Raw genomic sequence first — 18,164 nt, 5'->3', positions numbered from 1 at the left:
GAAATTCTTTACCCTTCCACTCTTGTTTCCTCTTTTCCCTTTTGCTTTCTTTAATTTCTCATTACCCCAAAATTCTAAAATAAATTGTAAAGCCAAAATTAACCTAGAAAATACTAATCAACTCTTAATAATTATTATCACACACAATTGAATATCAATTAAAAATAAAATTACACAATTTGACATTAAATGTTAAAATGCAAAGTAAATTATTATTATTTTTTGATTTTTCATTTTGTAAAACAAACTTGTTTGTTTAATTAATTCCTAAACTGTAAAATTAAATCCTAAATGCACATGCAACACATATTTTTTGTATTTTTCTTAATTAAAGTAGAAATAAACATGCACATACAAAAATATAAATAAATCACAAACAACACAAAACCATTTTATTTTGAATTTTTGGGAGTAGTTCTTATAGGGAAAAAATCACGTGCTCACAGCTGCCCCTTTTTGTCCGAAAGTACAAAGAGTTTTCGTGCAAAGATAAAGTGAGCAGATACGAGCGATTTTTGCCCGTTGAAATACTCCGTGTGAAGCTTTTTGAAAAGATTTAACCGAACCCTTGCTTCAAAGGTTTCCTACATATCTCTGGCTAGAAGGGAATCAGGTTAATGTAGTTCGGGAAGTTTCGGTAGCTGGGACTACCATGGAGCTGTTATTTTGCTGTTACTGCTGTTGTTGATGATGCTACCGCTTACTGACCTCCTTATTACACCTTGATGAAAGATAAAGAAGTTATACTAAACTATGATCCATGAATTACAAAGATTTATCCTCGAACTTGGTCATGTGACTGTTGCTGCCTTTGTTGCCTTGTGTTTCCTATGGTATTTCTTCACTTCTGATTTGTCTTGTATTCTCCCTTGATTGCCGATATCGAACTGCTTATTTCCTTGCTGGGGATTTCTTGTTGTTTCCCGCTGGGGATTTTGGTTGTATTCCTCTGCTTTACTGACTTCAACACCAATCACTTCTTAAAATATAACACCTCTATTCTCCAAACGGGCTCCTGACTTCAATATAACTTCTTAAAAATATAACACCTCTATTCTCCAGGCGGGCTCCTGACTTCAACAACTTCTTAAGATTATAACACTTCTATTCTCCAGGCAGGCTCCTGACTTCAACAACTTCTTGAAAAAAATAACACCTCTATTCTCCAGGCGGGCTCCTGACTTCAACAACTTCTTAAAAATATAACACCTCTATTCTCCAGGCGGGCTCCTGACTTCAACAACTTCTTAAAAAATATAACACCTCTATTCTCCAGGCGGGCTCCTGACTTCAATATAACTTCTTAAAGATAACACCTCTATTCTCCAGGCGGGCTCCTGACTTCAACAACTTCTTAAAAATATAACACCTCTATTCTCCAGGCGGGCTCCTGACTTCAACAACTTCTTAAAAAATATAACACCTCTATTCTCCAGGCGGGCTCCTGACTTCAACAACTTCTTGAAAAAAATAACACCTCTATTCTCCAGGCGGGCTCCTGACTTCAACAACTTCTTAAAAATATAACACCTCTATTCTCCAGGCGGGCTCCTGACTTCAACAACTTCTTAAAAAATATAACACCTCTATTCTCCAGGCGGGCTCCTGACTTCAATATAACTTCTTAAAAAAATAACACCTCTATTCTCCAGGCGGGCTCCTGACTTCAACAACTTCTTAAAAATATAACACCTCTATTCTCCAGGCGGGCTCCTGACTTCAACAACTTCTTAAAAAATATAACACCTCTATTCTCCAGGCGGGCTCCTGACTTCAATATAACTTCTTAAAGATAACACCTCTATTCTCCAGGCGGGCTCCTGACTTCAATATAACTTCTTAATAATATAACACCTATATTCTCCAGGCGGGCTCCTGACTTCAACAACTTCTTAAAAATATAACACCCCTGTTTTCCAAGCGGGCTCCTGACTTCAATAACCTCTTAAAGACAACACCTCTATTCTCCAGGCGGGCTCCTAACTTCAACTACTTCTTAAACAATGCATTTTATTGTTGTTGTTCCTTCCGGCCTCCTGAACCATTTTTCCTTCTAATCTTGAATCATCCTCTTTCAGAACTGCTTCCCTCAAAACTGGTGTTTTATTCCTCTGAAATCTGCTGGGGATAACACCGGTGTTTTGTTCATAACTATGTTATTTTCCTTCTTCACGGACTGCTTCCTTTAAAGCTGGCGCTTTCCTTCTCTGAAACTTGCCGGGGATAACACGACCGGGGAATTATCTTCCTTCTCTAAGACTAGTTACTTTCCTCCCTTTAACAATGGTGGGGATGATACTGATTCAAAGACCACTACCCTTAAAACGTGGGTTATCTTGCTTCTTCCAAGATTGCTTTCTTTAAAACTTGTATTGCCTTCGCCCGTAAACTGCTGGGGATTCCACTTCCTTCAAAACTTGTGTTACCTTCCATCTTCCCCCAAGTGGTTATCTGATTTCAAGAAAATTTTCTGCCCCATTTGTATAATCTTCTTTGTGGCCATATCTTCCCTCTGTCAATAACATTCCTTTCCCTGCTTCAAATCAAAGAAAAATTTGTTAGTTTAAAACGTGGTGAGTGGTCTTGTCACTCCTGCTGGGGATGGTTTTCCCTTTTTCCTTTCCCTGCTTTTTGCTTTATTACGAAACTTGCTGAGGATGATATTATTTGCTGGGGATGATATTCCTGCTGGGGATGGTTTTTCTTTTCTCTTCCTTCCCCGCTCTGTGTTGTCCGACCATCGCGGAACTTGGTCGATAATCTGTCGGAGTTGTTCCTGCATCTCGCAAATCTGTTGGGGATCCTCTTGGAATTTGATCCATAACTTTTCAACTGTTGTTTTTCTGTTTTTCTCCAACTCCCCCTGGAAATTTGATCCTCTTGGAATCTGGACCCATTCATTATTTGGTCTTGCGACAAACTTCTTTTCGCTTTGTCGCCTTATCTTTGGCCTGTCCTATTCACATTGTGTTTTTGCACCTATCTTGGCAACTGGTAATAAACTCTGAAAATCCTTTTCAGAAACAAACTGCTGGGGAGATAAAGTCTTTTAAACCAAGGAATGAAAAAGTGATGATTTCAAAAGATAAAAAAAGAAGAAATCTTTCTGAACAAATGCTGGGGAAAAGGAAAGAAAAGAACTTATCTGAATGATATAACCGATCCCAACGATCATGTCGTGCATTCTGGATTAATCAACCCAGTCTATTTGTATCAATCAATCTTTTGGATGGCCTCATCTTGCTGGGGATAAACAGGCACCCAACCCTTTGCCAAATGCGGATCCTTTCCGCCAATCTTGTCTTGTCGCCTCATAGTGCCCTTCGAGGGGTTTTCACTAATAAGACTCTCATTTCTCTCAACTCCCGTCGCCTTATGGTGCATGTGAAGGTTTTCACCGATAAGACTCTCTCGTTTTATTTCTCTCAACTTACGTCGCCTTATGGTGCCTGTGGAGGTTTTCACCGATAAGACTCTCTCATTTTATTTTATTTTTTCCAGCTGGGGATCAGAGTGTTACCGATATGACTCTCTCTGCTGGAGATTCTTTTGGCTACCAATTCATTTCCAGCTTATGATCCTCTTCTCTGCTGGGGATCAGAGTGTTATTCCCGACTTCCGTTTGCATGCCTTGGCACTTCTCGGATACTAATCGGGAGGTCTTTTTTGGACATCAATATGAGTTTTTGTGTATGGCTAAAAGAAAAAGGGTAAAAGGTTCAAAATAATTTTGATGGGTAAAACATTACAACTCTTGGAATCAACTTTCTTTCTCAAAATTATAAACACAACTTCTGCCCCAGTTTTTCTTGCTTGGGGATTTTTATTTTTTTGTTACACTATGACCGAGCCGTGAGGCGCCTACGTATCCTTCTTTGAGGAATCAGGTCAAACGTAGTTCCCACCTGAATCTCCTTGTTGTTATATTTTTCACTTCTTTTTTTCTTTTTTCTTCTTTTTTTTCTTTTTGAATCACTTTCTTTTTGAATCACTTTCCTTGCACTGCTTTGTTCCTGTTTCAAGCAAAGAAAATTTGTCAGTTTTGAAAGTGATGGCTGGTTTGTGGCCTTGATTTTGAGGGCAATTGCTCTGTCCCTTCCCATGATGACTGATTTCCACTCGAGGACCTTGCTTGCTTATGGACCAACTACTTTCTCTATCATCCTTATCTCAGAAAATACCTTTTCTCAGTTCAGATCCAATTCCCTCTATCTGTTGCTCTCTTCATAAATTGATATATACCGAACCTTTGCATTTCTGATGGACCCCAAAGAATGTTGATTATTACCAACTCAGTGCGCTCGTTGTTCTTTCCTAACTTATGCCACTTTGATGTGCTGGCCAGATCCCGTTTTGTGGAATTGGACAGTTGGTGGAAAATTTTGAAACTTATTTTGACCAAACAGACTTAGGAAGAGGAAGTAAACAAGACAAAAAGGAACAGAGTAAAGGACAAGGAAAAAGATGATTCCTAACAAGAAATCTACAAAGTAAAATCCTATCAAACGTGGATACCAACTCTAATGACTATGACATGCACATGTGGCCTATTCTGTCAAGTAAGCCTGATGTTCGACTCTTGTTATACCTTTAAACCGTGAAACTGGGCTTCGATGCTCCGATTATCCAGTCACAATCCTTATTCGACTTGTAGTGCCCGAAGGGTTTTCACCATCAAGCCTCTCTCATTTTGTTCTTTCTCTCAACTTACCGTCGCCTTACGGTGCCCGCGAGAGTTTTCACCAATAAGACTCTCTCGTTTTTCCTTTCCCTTGTTTGGATCGGAGTGTTTCCCCTGATATGATTCACCTCTACTTGCTCGGCTTGGCATCTCTCGAAGACTGATCGGAAGGTCTTTCTTTGGACCGTAATATGGGCTTTTGGATAGGGTTTTAGAAAGAAAGGGAATCAAAAGGCTCAAAACAATTCACATGGGTTCAAAATTACAACTTTTGGAATCAGATTTCCTACCACAAACGCAACTTCTGCCCCAGTTTCTTTGCTTGGGGACTTTGGATTTTTATTTTGATGGTACCGAACCGTGAGGCTGCCTACGTATCCTTAAAAGGAATCAGGTCGAACGTAGTTCATGCCATAGAAATTACCTTGTTGTTGTGTTTTTTTTCTTTTTTTCTTTTCCTTCTTCTTTTTCACTTTTCGTTGTTTTGTTGTTTTTACTTCTTCTTTTTTTCATTTTTCTTTTTCTTCTCTTCTTTTTTTTTTCTCCTTTTCCTTCTTCTTCTTTTCTCTTTTTCCTTTACTTATCTTTCACGCTCGTATTTCTGATCTTTGATACTGATTCCAAAAGAGGGGTATGAAAGAAAAATAAATAAGGCTCAAAAGGGGTAACTAAGAATAAAGTGTTTAGATAGCAGAACAAAATGTCTTCGTCATTCCAATCTTCAAAACAGGCCAAGTACAAACAAACCAATTAAACAAACCAAGAAAAACATTCGTAACATCTTTTGATTGTACCAGACTTGATAACCATGTCCACACATGCGCATTATATATCTGTCAACTACAGAGCACCATAGGACAATACCCTCACTCTCATTACCACGAACAGCCCCTGCCAATTTGGGCAGACTTGCCTTTAGCTTCAAACCGATGTGACATGATACATTTCGATAGGGTTTCTTTATGTTCTGTCTACCCCAGTTTCACACATTTCGGGCTTGAACGGATCGCAAAATGCCTTTACTTACCTCCCTCCAATGCCCCTATCATTTCCAAAATTGTTTCATTGTTTCATGACTAAACCGACTTCTAAGACCAGGCCTAGGATTACACGTGCATGTCATGTAACTAAAATCAATCAAGAAAAGAACTACAAAAGAAAAGAGAACTAAACGAAAATGACTGGAAATTACGGAAAACAGAAAATTGCATTAAATAGATGGTGAAAGGGTTTGGACGACAAAACAAATAAACTAAACTAGGGTTACAAACCTAGAACAAACCTAGACAACATTAGACGGGTTAATATGACTAAACAAACTAGGAAAAATAAAAGTATAGAAGGGTTTGAGCCACGAGACAATATCTGGATTACCCCTTTGAAATAACTCGGACAACAGAAATGACAACAAAATAAACCACCAAAACTCCTCCCTGACTAACCAAGAAAGGAGCGTCTTTCCAATTGCCAAGCTTGGCATCTTAGCCACTGCATTCTGCATCAATATTACTAGGACCTTCACAAACTTTCACCTCATTGTTCTTAACAAATTGCTTTTGAGTTCCCTTTGCTGGCTCGTTCTTAAGATCAACCTCTGATAGCACTGAAAACTTTGCAGCGCGCGGACCTTCGAGAATCTCAGAAGAATTCTCATATTCCCTTTCAAAACAAGTCATACTCACCGTATGCATCTCATTACGAATAGGCGATGGACTTTGGCTAGTGTCTGTTGCATCTGGATTTTGCACGACAATGCCACCTGCATCAATAAGCTTCTGAATTGCTTTCTTCAGATTCCAACACTTCTCTATGTCATGCCCCGGGGCATCTGAGCAATATGCGCACCTCTGAGAAAAATCAAACTTCTTTGACAGAGGGTTTGGCATTTTTATATGAATCGGCTTCAACTTGTCCAATTGCTTCAACTTTTGGAACAAACTGGCATATGATACTCCCATAGGGGTGAAAGCCTTTTCTTTTTTCAGCAACCTCTCATTCTTGAATGCTTGACTAGGCCGAAAACCTGATCTAGAGGATTTTCGGTAGGCTCGTGAGGGTGGATAGACATTTTGTGGAGCTGGGTACTGGGAAAGCGATGCACGATTTTGGGAGTTCCTTGGAGAGACGTGGCATTGGGGAGGATCATCTGGTACACAAGGATATCCACGGGGACAATGTCGAGGCTGGAAGTGTTGATCGGGAAAGCCTATCAGATCATCTTTTCTGTTTCTCTTCCTTCCACTCAAACTTACTGGGGTGTTCTGAATGTCCTTCGAACAACTCATGATTTTGCCTGACTTGATTCCCTCTTCTACCAGCTCTCCCATTTTTAACACATCTTTAAAAGGCTTTCCCATGGCCTGGATAAAATGACTGAAGTAGGTGGGCCCTTGGGTTTATAGGAAAAGCTCAACCATTTCTTCCTCACCAATCGGGGTATTGACTCGAGCAGCTTGCTCCCTCCATCTGAGCCCAAACTCCCTAAAGCTTTCCTCCAGCTTCTTTTCCATTTTAGATAGGGAGGAACGATCTGGGGTAACACCTGGTCTGTACTGAAAGTATCGAACAAAATCTTGAGCCATGTCACCGAATGTAGGCCAATTACCAACATCTTGACGAATATACCAGTCCAAAGCTACCCCAGTCAGGCTCTTGCTAAAATATGCCATCAGCAGGTCATCTTTCTCACCAACGCTTCTCATTTCACTGCAATAGACCCTCAGGTAGTCTACCGGATCTCCACACCCATCATACAAGTTAAATTTTGGCACTTTGAACCCCACGGGCAGGCAAACGTTAGGGGACACAGACAGCTCTTGGTAAGTCATGCTACCTTGGTCTTCCCTTCCTTGTTTGTTTTTCAAGGATTGTTCTATGCCTTTCAGCTTCCTAGGTATCCCATCTATCCCTTCTCTTCCTGTGAACCTTTCGTTTTCAACGTGCAACTTATCCCGAAGGCTCTGTTTGCATGAGTTGGGAACTTTGTGGGCAACCTCTGAGGGGTAATATTGGGCATCATGAGCTTGGAGATAAAGGGGTAGATCTGGAGGGTATGGAGGATCATCTGGCATTGTGGTCAGGGCTTGGGTAAGGGCGACATCTAGGAATCTAGGTGGTGGAGGGGGGGTGCCTTCCCAGTTATCCAGGCCTGATACATGTCCACCATGTGCTGTCTCAACATGTTTACCTCTTCAACGAACCCGTAGTCCTGTTCAACCAGCCATTTTTGGTTATCGGTACCAACCCACTTAGTTCTGTTATTCTCTACCATTGTCTTATGCCTTTGTGTTGCAGGGACGCGTTACTTTTAGAACCACAACCAACCACCTTTCTAAGGATTGAAAAAGAACAAAACGAGAGCAACATGTTAGCGTTAGGGTTTTTAACAGATAGGAAAACACACATTGACGATGAAATGCAACTAGGCAGTTAACCCTTTCTATCATGAATTCGCTTCGGTTACGTGCGTCATTCCGGCTTCTTATAATTGTGCTCCTTTTGAACGCCTTCCTTTATGTTCTTTGTTTTCTCATTTTTTTCTCTTTTCTATATATATATTTTTTTCTTTTTGATGGTGGTCGAATCTTATGTGGATTGCCTATGTATCATGTCCCCGCATGAATCAGATCGGGCATAGTTCTGCCATAAGTGCGGAAACTAAAGACACCATTTTTGGATTTTTCAACATTTACTAGCAAAACGTTTTATTACAAGGCACAACATTTTTTGAAAGGAAATTGATAGACTCGATACAGACTACAGACTTTATGCCATAAAGGGAAGTACAAACTCCGACGGACAACAGACTCTGAAGACAAGGAAAATACAGACTCAAACTATGAATGTTTCAGAGTTTTGAATTTTGGCGCTCGCGGTGCGTCGTTCGGCCTCGCCGCGAGCTTTGGTGCAAAGCCCCTTTGCAGATCCTTCAAATCTTCCATGATCTGGTGGACATAAATCCTTATTGAAAAAGGTTCCTTTTGCATTGTGCTCATCCTGCACATCTATTAAGGTCATTAAGAAATAAAATTTTATTTGACTCAACAAATTGACTATTTTTAATTTTTCACCGATTAAAAAGAAGATCTGGTTTCGCACACGGCTTTTCAGCACTTCGGGAACGAAGATTTTAAAGCTGGGTGATAAACCGGTCAAAATCCAAAAATGACTACAAGTGGCCGTTTATGCAAAGTCAGCCTTCCGGCGTCCTTTTCGGGAACATTCGGCTATTTTTGCCAAAACGGCATTACTCGATTTATTGTTTACTCTTTTCTCTTTTTCAAATTGAAGTAAAAGACCCGGTTGAAAACACGACCTTTCAGCGCTTCCGGGAGGAGGATTTTAAGGCTGTGCCCGCAAACCATTTAAAAAAAATGACTTAGGGCGGCTGTTCTTGCGAAAACAGCCTTCCGGTGCCCTTCTGGGGACATTCAGATTATTTTAAGCAAGAATGGCGTCACCTGACTTATTTATGACAAAGATTTTGACATTTTTTTGTAAAAGGGAGGTTGGACCCGATGAGGGTTGCCTACGTATCCCGCACCCTGTGACTATCAAACCGGCGTAGTTCCGGCCGATAAAACAAACTTCTTTTGAAAACGAAACTCCTTTTTATTGGCAAATAAAACTATTTTTCTCTTTTTGTCTTTTCTTTTCATTTTCTCAAAAGTTCGGCAGAGTTTGGACACTATTTGGACATTGTTTTTTTTTTCAAAACAGGCGATTAACTCTCTTTAACCCTCGTATCTATATCTCTCTTTCCTCAAAATATTCAAAAGCCGGTCAACATGCAAGTCCGAAGCAAACAAATGCACAAGTAGCAAATAAGATGAATCAGGATGGTTTTTTGTCATTTTTTGGTACACCTGTCCTAGACAGACCCAACCTCTGTGTTGAGCTTCCAAGGTCAAATGCACGTGATGCAAACAAACGTTCCTACTAGGGATCCGGCATGAAGCTGAGTTATTCTAGGTTTATAACCTGGGTATTTGTTCTAGACTGTGTACCCGAGCGGACAACTCGAGTCGAGGAGGGGGCTACGTACCGGGAACCAAAAGGTCATCCGGCTTAGTAACTTGTTCGGCCTCTTTCTTATTTCAGGGTATGACACTAACAGAATAGGGAGTCTCAACCATTAAGCACATCCCCGGAGGCAAGAAGAGAAGGGTTCGGCACAGTTTATACACAGTTCGGATAATATCAAAGCGGTAAAAACATCATTTAGCACATTAGGCCCAAACATGTAACAAAATCAGATAAAGCTAAATATAACAATTTATCTAAGCTCGAATTTTGAACCCTGAACCAGAGATTCTGGGTTCGTTCCCCAGCAGAATCGCCAGAGCTGTCACACCTCTTTTTTTACCTATACCCCCCGGAAAAGGGTAAAAGGCAGTTTTTCCAATTAAAGGACAATCGAAACGGGATTTTATTTAAAAAATTCAGAGTCGCCACTTGGGAGATTTACGGCGTCCCAAGTCACCGGTTGAATCCCGAATCGAGGAAAATATTGACTCTGTATTATAGTCCGCAAACCAGAAATCCGAGTAAGGAATTCTGTTAACCCGGGAGAAGGTGTTAGGCATTCCCGAGTTCCGTGGTTCTAACACGGTCGCTCAACTGTCATATTCGGCTTATTTATCTGATTTTTAATACATGTTGAATCTATGTGCAAATTTTAACTGTGTACCGCTTTTATTATTACTACTTTTTACCGAGAATTGCAACATCGTGAAAATACATCTCGAACCACGTCATATCAATGCACCCGTAGTTATTGACGCATTTCAACTCTGTTGAGATTTGGATTTGGGTCACATAAATGTGCACCCGAGTTTAAGAAGATAACATTGTTAAATACGCGCCTAAAGCGACTAGCGTATCATTATTTTGGGGAAGGCCGTGAACTTTTGCTAAACGGCTCATCCCGAAGTCTGAGGAATTTTACACATACTTATAGAGGGCCCCGCAGCTTATGTATTTCGTTTGTCGAGGCTCGTCTCATTTATTAAAAGAGAATTGCAATGTCATGGAAATGCATCTCGAACCACGTCATAATCAATGTACCCGTGATTGTCGAAATATTTCGACTTCGTTGAGATTTGGATTTGGGTCACATAAATGTACACCCAGGTTTAAGGAGGTAATGTTCTTAAAGTACGCGCCTAAGGAGACTAACGTGTGATTATTTTGGGGAAGACCATGAAATTCACTAAACGGCTCGCCCCGAAATCTAAGTATTTCAAATATACATTTGATGAGGGACCCGCGACTTATGTGTTCTATTTATCGAGGCTCGTCTCATTTATTATTTAAAAGGAAAACCTAAAAGCGACTATGATTTTTCTATTTAATATCATTGTCTCTAATAATAATGAAAGAAAACATAGTTAATTTATGAATTGCTATATTAAAATAAACCTGCGTGTTTAAAAATGCCCAACTTTGGGGCCTTTGATCAAAGCATCGGGCTAGCAAGCATGTTTGAGGCCTAAGGGGGAATGGGCTTGTTACCAAATTCGAATGATCCATGCAATTGGGCCATGGTATGGCCCAGATTGCTCATATTAACTTAAACGATCCTAAATGAAGTTTCTAAGCCATTAGTTTAATACCAATTTACTAATTCATTACCTATTGTAATTAAAACGAGTTAATAATGCACTGAAAATAGGTAAACAACTCGCAAAATGATTTATATTTCCTAAAACATGCAATTGACACCCCCACTATGTTTTTAACTAACGGACCAGCCAACGGCTTATGCCACTGCCGTCCTAACACCTAATTCGACATTCACATGACTACTATTACCAATTTGAACAACAACCCTCAATGCAAACACAATATCACAGGTTCTAAAATAGAATGTTAATTCCAATTATTTCTAGCTTTAAGTGTTTAGACTGAACACACACACTAAACTAACTATAGTTAATGCCTACAATTGACGGTTTAACCGAATTCCAATACTATTTGCATTCTACACTTTCCTTTTCCTTTCAATTGATGTGGTACTTTCCAGAATTAGCCATTGGCATAAAAATTGACATTCAGGCTTAGTCGAATAGAATCCAATGATCCAGTAATCTAACAGTCATAGTCCCAATTAATTTAACAGTCCAATAAGATCATTTTTAACTACAGGGATCAGTTACCTTATGCTAACATGTTTCAGTATGAACTATATTAAAAAAAATCTCATACAACTCCATTTCAGTCCACTTACTACATACCAACAGGGGTCTATATACTAACAGCAGTGACTGAATAATTTAAATACATCAGTCATATAGAAACCAAAACAAAATTTCAACTCTTCACGTATATTCGAACTCCATATTTTTAGCTTACAAATGCCAGAGTTACAATTGTGTACCTGGAAATTAGTTACAATGGAAGAAGAAGAGATCAGCCACAACAATACAACAGCAGCAGCAACAAACAAGGCCAAACTCGCGACCAAACCACAGTCACAAAGCCCAGGAAGAAAGAAGCTTAACCCAAAACACTGAATCCACTAGGAATTAGACTAGACAGTAATGGAACACCTTTCAACAATCAGATAATACCCAACAACCCTCCAATAAATCCAAGTTCCTTCAAGTGTCCTGAACACCCTAGTACAGAACATGAACAGAGAGATTTGAACTATTTCTGCTCTTGCAATTAATGTAACAGTGTGAGCTGATTGTCCAAAGCACTCTCTCAAGCTCTTAAGGTTCTAAAGTGTAGAAGAATTCAGTTTTAAAAGCTCTCAAGGCAACTGATCCTCAAATCTTTCTATGAGTTCCAGTTCTCAGAAAATGATTCAAGAAAGGAAACTCTATCCAGATTTTTCCAATCTAAGGTTTCTCCCCAGATTTTCAGAAATTATCCTCCTCCCCTAAAAAAAAAGAACTCCCCCAAATCTGTCCTAAGTGACTCTATTTATAACCAACTGACCCTGCCCCTCTACCCTATCAAATTATCTGCCCATGATATTCCCTTACAGCCCATTATCAAGTGTCCTCTGCCCAAAGGTATGGGCAGCCCATAATATTCAATTAATCCCCCCTACTTTTATGTTTTGTTCCCCACTAATACTAAATAATTCATTAGTTTAATGGTACTCTAATACTTAGTGAACAGAACACTCAAACTACCCATCTCTTTCTGTTTTTAATTCCCAAATTACCCCTAAAACTACTGTGATTTACTGTCCTAGTCCAATCCCCTGTACCTTGTCAGCTATAGCTAATTTAATTCAATTCATCTAGCAGTTCGAACCTAGAACTCAGATTATATGAAAGAGCTGACTGATGCTAAGTTGCTAAGATGCACATGTACATGGGAATAACTGCTTTTACAATTCTGAATCAAACCCAGGCAAAATGAATGATCGTTGAAACGTATTGAATCGACAGACAAACTGAAACATATGCCAAATGATGAACAATCAAAGACAAGGAAACAAACATCACAAAAAATGAAACAATTCGAACCAACAATAACAGCACATTCATAGCTCTAGATTAGCCTTAAAACGTAGGGACCTTGAGGATATACTGAATGGAAACCTAAGGCTGAAAACAAAACAGACGACACCAAACAACTTGACGAGAACTACTAAACTACAGACATGAACGGATTAATCGATGAAACTGTTTATAATACATGTTAATCAACAGAAGGAAAGGGAAAACCAAAGGAAATACCTCGAAACTTCAGACCAAACCCTATCCGTTTTAGTTTGAAACTTCGTCTTGAGGTTTGAAGCCGAGACGGACCTTAATCGAGTGTTCTTGACTGAGAACACACTACTAAGATCGGCCACGACCTCAATTTTCTTTTGGATCGACTAGGTTTTGTTCTTCTAGGGCTCGTCGATTGATTTGAAACTCGACCAGTTCTAGAAAGATTCGAGCCAGACCAAGGGCATTTTAGGCATGAGGGAGGTCAGGTGGATAGCTGGTGTGAGTTTGGGGTTCATTAGATGAACTAGGGTTTTGGGTCCTGAGCTTTGATCGAAGATTCGAAAAAGCCGGGGATGATTCGAGGACAACGGAGTGAGGATTCAGGTTGAGGGTGGTTAGGAGGTTCAGGGGTGTTATTTTGGCGGTCATCGGAGCCGGAGCCTCCGGGTTTACGGCGAAGGAGTGGAGGGGCAGCTAGGGTTTCGGAGGGGATTTAGTCTCTGACTCTGGAGACGATACAGATGGGGGTCTGATGGGTTTTGGGGCATTTTTGGGGGGGTTTGATATATTAAAAAGGGGTCGATCAATGTGAACCGTTGGATCAAGGGTGATGGAGGGTTCAAATCAACTTGGGGAAGGGAAACGGGGTCGTTTGGTTTAGTGCTGGGGTCGGATCGGGTATTGGAGTGACGGGTCGGGGTCGGGTTGGGCCAAGGCTTTAGGACCGTTGATCAAGTTAATTTCAACAGTTCCGATTGAAATGCCTGAAACGTCGTCGTTTGGTGCGGGCATTGGGCTGACTTGGGGGTAACATTGGGCCTGGACTTTTTCCTTTTAAAACTGGCCCAGTCCGAAATTCTTTACCCTTCCACTCTTATTTCCTCTTTTCCCTTTTGCTTTATTTAATTTCTCATTACCCCAAAATTCTAAAATAAATTGTAAAGCCAAAATTAACCTAGAAAATACTAATCAACCCTTAATAATTATTATCACACACAATTGAATATCAATTAAAAATAAAATTACACAATTTGACATTAAATGTTAAAATGCAAAGTAAATTATTATTATTTTTTGATTTTTCATTTTGTAAAACAAACTTGTTTGTTTAATTAATTCCTAAACTGTAAAATTAAATCCTAAATGCACATGCAACACATATTTTTTTGTATTTTTCTTAATTAAAGTAGAAATAAACATGCACAGACAAAAATACAAATAAATCACAAACAATACAAAACCATTTTATTTTGAATTTTTGGGAGTAGTTCTCATAGGGAAAAAATCACGTGCTCACAGGTATAACCGCGTCAGTCTCGTAGACTAGTGAATATGGCATCTCGCCTGTGCTAGTTTTTGGCGTGGTGCGGTATGCCCATAGTTCTTCTGGCAGCAGTTCAGGACATAGCCCCTTGGCGTGCTCGAGCTTATTTTTCAAAATATTCAATATCATTTTATTGGAGGATTCGTCTTGGTCGTTGCCGGCGGGATGGTACGGTCTAGAGAGTATTCGCTTGATGTACCACTTTTCAAAAAACTTGGTTGTTTTCTTTCTGAAGAACTGAGGTCCTTTGTCATAACTGATTTCTTTGGGAATGCCGAAGCGACATATTATACTTTTCTATATGAACGCGATAACTTCTTGCTCGCGTATTTGACTGTATGCACCTACTTCCACCCATTTAGAAAAATAGTCAGTTAAAACCAAAAGGAAGCATACCTTACCTCGCCTTGTTGGGAGGGGTCCGACAATATCCATCCCCCACTTTATGAATAGCCATGGCGAAGTGACTGAATGCAGGAGTTCTCCTGCTTGGTGTATCATAGGGGCGTATTTTTGGCACTGTTCACATTTTATGACGTAATCTGCGGCTTATTTTTTTTTGGCAGGCCAGTAGTATCCTGCGCGAATGAGGCATTTGACGAGGGTACGGTTTCCCGTATGGGTGCTGTAATGCCCCTCGTGTACTTCTTCTATTACCCGCCTTGTTTGATTTGGCCCAAGACATTTGGCTAGGGGGCCGCCGAATGTCCTTTTGTAAAGACCGTAGTTTACAATCTGGCCGCCTGTATTCGGAGTTTTTGGCTTCTTTCTTATCTTGTGGGAGCGTTCCTTCCTGCAAATATGTTACGATAAGGTTGCGCTAGTCCCAAGTTAGGTTTATAAAATATACTTCGACCTGGTCTATCAAGGAATGGAGAAGGGTGTTGATATTTCTGATGGCTGCTGCTAGCTTGGTGAGACCGTCCGCTTTGATATTTTGCGCCCTGGGTATCTGGTCGAGGCGGCATTCGTCGAATTCTGGTAGCAGTTTGTGAATTTCTGACTGGTACTTTCGTAGTCTCTGTTCTTTGATTTGCAAAGTCCTAGTGACTTGGTTCACCACGAGTTGAGAGTCGCAATGGAAGACGAGTCGTCGAGCACCATATTTGAGGGCTAATTGCAATCCTACAATCACAGCTTCATACTCGGCCTCATTGTTAGTCATCTCGAGGCACCATATGGACTGGCGAATTACTTCGCCCGTAGGGACTTCAAGGACGAGTCCCAGTCCCGATACCTATGCATTAGATGCATCGTAGATGTAGAGGACCAAGAGGTTGGAATGTGCGGAAGCGCGGAACGCCTCCTACTCTCTTCAGGCAATATTTTCGCGCTGAAATCGGCGACGAAATCGGCGAGCACTTGCGACTTTATAACAGTTCGAGGTTGGTATGTTGTATCGTGCTTGCTTAATTCTATGGCTCATTTGGCCAACCTACCTGATAGTTCGGGTTTGTGTAGGATGCCCCTGAGGGGGAAGGTCATCACCACCTTTATGGGGTGACATTAAAAATATGGTCTAAGATTTTGTGAAGCTACAACTAACGCCAGAGCTAATTTCTCAAGGTGGGGATGCCTTGTTTCGGCATCAATTAAGGTTTTGCTGATATAATAAATTGGATATTGCGTACCTTTGTTTTCGCGGACCAAAACCGCACTTACTGCGACTTCGGAGACTTCTAGGTACACCAGGAGGCATTTGCCAGGGTGTGCCTTGACAAGTAGTGGTGGGGAGGACAGGTATGCTTTCAGTTTTCTTAAGGCGATGACACATTCTGAATTCCACTGTAGTCCATGATCCTTCTAAAGTACATTAAAAAATTTATGGCACCTGTCTGACGATCGTGAGATGAACCTCGACAGGGCGGCTATTCGTCCTGTCAATTTTTGTACCTGCTTTTTGCTGGTTAATGTCTCCGATATTCCTTCGATGGCTTTGATCTGATCCAGGTTGACCTCGATACCCCGTTATGACACCAAAAAACCGAGAAACGTACCTGAGGTTACGCCAAAGGAGCACTTATCAGGATTCAGTTTCATTTCGTATTGCCTCAATATTTCAAAGGCTTCATTTAGATGACCAATGTGATCCTCTTTCCTTTTCGACTTCACTAGCATGTCGTCGATGTAGACCTCCATAGTCTTGCCGAGTTGTTCTTTGAACATTTTGGTGACTAACCTTTGGTACGTCGCCCCTGTGTTCTTAAGTCCAAACGGCATGACTCTGTAGCAGTACGTTCTTTGGTGAGTGATAAAAGTAGTCTTTTCTTGGTTTTCTTCTTCCATTAGAATTTGGTTGTAACCAAAATAGGCGTCTAAGAAGCTTAATGGTTCGTGCCCTACCGTTGCATCGATGAGCTGGTTGATGTGTGGTAATGGAAAAGAATCTTTTAGGCATTCTTTGTTTAGGTCGGTGAAGTCGACACACATCCGCCACTTCCCGTTCTTCTTTTTTACCATGACCACATTGGCGACCCACTGAGGATACTTTGATTCTCGGACAGAACCATTAGCGAGCAGCTTATCGACTTCTTCGCTGATTGCATCGTTGATTGAGGCATTGAACTTTCTCCTCTTTTGCCGCATAGGCGGGTAAAAAGGGTCAACATTCAGCTTGTGTGTGGCGATGTCCCTTAGGATTCCTAGTATATCTGAATGGGAAAAGGCAAACAAATCATCATTGTTAGTTAAGAACTCATGGAACTTACCTGGTTCTGAGAGGTTGTGCCCGATATAAGCTTTTTTTGTGCTGCCGGTGTTGTCCAGTTGAACGGGGTCGAGGTCTTCTACGGTTGCCTTGCAGGATTTTATGACATATAGGTCTTTGATGGCCTCTATTTGTATGTCGGGTTTGGTTCTTGATATGACTGATTGTTATGCTTCCGCTCTTGCCCCCTTCAGTTATTGGGTGTGCGTGCAATCTTGGGCGATTCGGTAGCATTCTTGGGCGGTGCGTTGCTCGCCCCGGATGCTGAATATTCCCCATGGGGTAGGAAATTTGATTACTTGATAGAAACTTGATGGGACGGCTCGCATAACGTGTATCCATGAACGCCCTATGATAGCGTTATAGGCTATTTCCTAGTTCATGACGTGAAACGTCGTTTCCAGAGTTACTCCTCCGGCCAGAACGGGCAACACTATCTCTCTGGAGGTTCGTTCCACTGCATTATTAGAACCTGTTAGTGTTATGCAGCGCATTGCTATCTTATCCTCGAGTCTCATCTATATGAGGACTCGTGGGTGAATAATACATGTGCCGCTTCCGTCATTCACCGTTATTCTTTTTACATTGATATCTGCGATACATAAAGTTATAACCAAAGCGTCATAGTGAGGGAAAGACAAACCGTTGGTATCTGACTTATCGAAGATGATACTATCTTCGAGGTCATCGTACCGTTCGTGAGCGACTATCTCTGCTTGAGTTTATGTGTAGTGGTGAATTTCACATGGTTGATTACTGTATCATCGCCGCCGCCAA

Source organism: Nicotiana tabacum, chromosome 11 (genome assembly GCF_000715075.1).
Source record: "Nicotiana tabacum cultivar K326 chromosome 11, ASM71507v2, whole genome shotgun sequence".
NCBI classification, from domain to species: Eukaryota; Viridiplantae; Streptophyta; class Magnoliopsida; order Solanales; family Solanaceae; genus Nicotiana; species Nicotiana tabacum.
Note: the sequence above shows the minus strand (reverse complement) of the source record.